At 34.1% G+C, this 2,832-nt stretch overlaps 1 protein-coding gene across 1 annotated transcript in view; it reads left to right on the forward strand.

Moving 5' to 3' along the window:
* The window catches only part of LOC108362053 (probable cytochrome P450 313a4), a gene marked incomplete at its 5' end in the record, with an annotated part of 98,397 nt that overhangs the window by 932 nt on the left and 94,633 nt on the right, over positions 1-2,832 (forward strand). The gene's annotated exons all lie outside the window — the stretch shown is intronic.

The raw sequence follows: 2,832 nt of genomic DNA on the forward strand, positions 1-2,832 counted from the left end.
ATTTCCGCGAGATGACCAAGTTAAATAAAAGCTTGTAAAAAATACTCCCAAGAATTGATAACCTCCCCTTTTTTGAAGCCGGTTGAAAAAGTTTGAGTTCTTTGTAAAATGCAATTTATGAAACTTTAAAAAGTTTATTTACTTATTACATACTGTACATAAAACTTGCATAGATGCATTTTAAAGAGCGTATTATCTGAAGCGAATTTTCAGTATTTTCTGATGATATATATTTAAAAGTAAAAACGTTGGCTGTGAACAATATTTTTCTTTAACGTCTGGCCACACGTTCTTACTCGCACTTCAGATATCAGCTGGGGTGTGGCGGAAACCCAAAATTCAATACCTAACACGATATTTGATAATTATTAAATTTGGGTACGGTTTGTACAACGATTTTGGGGACGGGGCTGAGGGAGAGGAAGCGTGGCTCCCATACCCTCCCCCCTAAAAGAAAGGGGATTGGCCGCACTTTATGAAAAGTCACCCCTGCCCCCCTGACCAACCCACAGACCCCTTGCGAGCGGTTTGAAAATAGGGTAAATTTGGATTTTTGCAAAGGAATTGTAACCGTCACTATCAGCGTTGCCAGAAGAGAACTTTTTCCGTTTTGTGGGAATTTTGAACAAAAAAGGGATGGGGATAATGGTCGTAAAAGGGGGAAATCACATACGCCGTACCCATATTATTATTATAATAGTATTAGGCTAAATTAGTGGAATTTAAAGTTAATTTACGCGAAGAATCTCGTCCGTCAGCATCCATCTCCAATCAAACTCGAGCGTTTTGCACAATATCTACACTGTACAAGGAGAATAATTGATTTGCCATTTTTAAAAACTGGGTTATATAAAAAGGAGAAAAAAAACGGGAAAACCTAAATATATACAATTGCATGGACAAAAAGAGAATAGGCTCGCCCAAAATCTGGCAACACTGGTAACTATATAGAATTCTCTTTCTGTGTTGCCGAAAAAGAGGGGCTGAACACCTTTTGTAGAGAGCACCTTTTCCCACAAATCACAGAAAATTAGTTTAAATAATTTATAAAGTAATGCCGTAAAAAATCGATAAAGTAAAAAATAAAATATACAAATTCAAAGATAAAGTAGTCATATGATACATCAAATAAAAGAAAACCAAATATATGTTTGGCTGAGGAACAAGCGTTAAAAATGGACTAACAATGAAGAACAATCGACGAACTATTGATTGCAATAATAATAAACCCAAAATAATCTGCAGGAGGGGCTAGATGCAGGAATAACGTAAAGTGAAAATTGAAAAATTAATTATTAATGTGTGTCTAACGAACAAACGTTAAAAATGGACGACCAGTAAAGAAAAATCGACGAACTATCGAATCTTAATATTTATTCTAATGAGGTGCTAACGTCAGGTAGCATTATATATAGTGGACTTCCCAGGATAAATGAAAAACTTTCGGTGTTTGCACCACGTTTCAGAAATATATACAGAAATGTACGTGCGACTATAACGTCAAAGACAAAAAATTTTACCATATACTGTATATGTATATTTATACCTACATACATATACAGAAAAACAAATGAACAAGAAAGGAAGTATAAATTCGGCCGAAGCCGGGATCAAATATCGTCGTTTCAACTTTCTCTAAATTACCTTTGCATGATACGATTTCAAACGTGTTCGATAATATGCTGAGTGATACTTAATGAAATAAATTGGGCGGTGCCACGCCCAATTCCTAAAAGTCTAGAACAGTCCTATTTATTGTTAAGAAATTGTTGTAGGTATTAACTTGGAGTAAAAAAGCGTCCTCAATTATTGAAATATCAGAGTTTCCGTACACGGTTAAAAATTTCGGTTTTAATTTTAAACTTTTTGGACTACATACATATATGACCAAACTAAATGTAGTTTCAAATACAAACCGTCCAAGTTTAAAAAAAATAGAGCACATATGTTGGGCTTAGAATTTAAACAGTTCGGTTTAAATTTTAAACCCAAACATTTTCATAATTAAAAATTAAAAACAAAAAGGTCTGATGGGGATTGAACCTGGACAGCCTTGGTAGCAACCAATTGTATCAAGCATCTTAGCACACTCAGCGACAGCCACGCATGTACATAAATGTGCTTTCATATGTTGAGTTTGAATCAACACCACATCTCGCTGTGTGCAAACATTTTCTATTTCGGTTTATTTTAAACCAAATTTTCTATATATGAAACCTATATACTAGCATTAAAACAATTTGGTTTGATTTTCAAACCACGAACTTTTTGGGCTAAAATTTAAACCAGAATATATTAAAAATTGCTTAAAACTATTGACTGGTTTAAAAAGGAGACTATAAAAGATTAAAAAAGGCAGTAGTCACAGCGCGGTTTAAAAATTAAACCCAAATTTTTGACCGTGTATATCTGAAATTTACCATTATACAGGAAGCGAGTGTAATTTTAGTCCGATTTGAATAATTTTCAACGAATTGATTTCCCGTACTAAAGTTATTAGGTGCACCGAGTTTGGTAGAAATTGATAAATCGGTTACCGATTTCGAAAATACCGTTAATTGGGAAGTGGGCGTGGTTACAGTCCGATTTCGCCCATTTTCAATACCTGCCTTGGATAAGGATCAACCCAAATACCAAATTTCGTTGAGATATCTCAATGTTTACTCGAGTTATCGTATACACTAGGGTGGCCCTTAGCCATATGGCACAATTTTATTTCGATATACATATATGAGTAGTCCACTTGCGTTATGTGATTTTATAATAGTAAGCCATAAATTAAAAAAAAACGTTTACGACAACAAGTAAAATCCAAGTTGTATATTTTTTTTT

The sequence above is a fragment of the Rhagoletis zephyria genome, unplaced genomic scaffold, assembly GCF_001687245.7.
Source record: "Rhagoletis zephyria isolate East Lansing unplaced genomic scaffold, Rhagoletis_zephyria_1.1 Rzeph_scaffold_00917, whole genome shotgun sequence".
In the NCBI taxonomy this organism is placed as follows: domain Eukaryota; kingdom Metazoa; phylum Arthropoda; class Insecta; order Diptera; family Tephritidae; genus Rhagoletis; species Rhagoletis zephyria.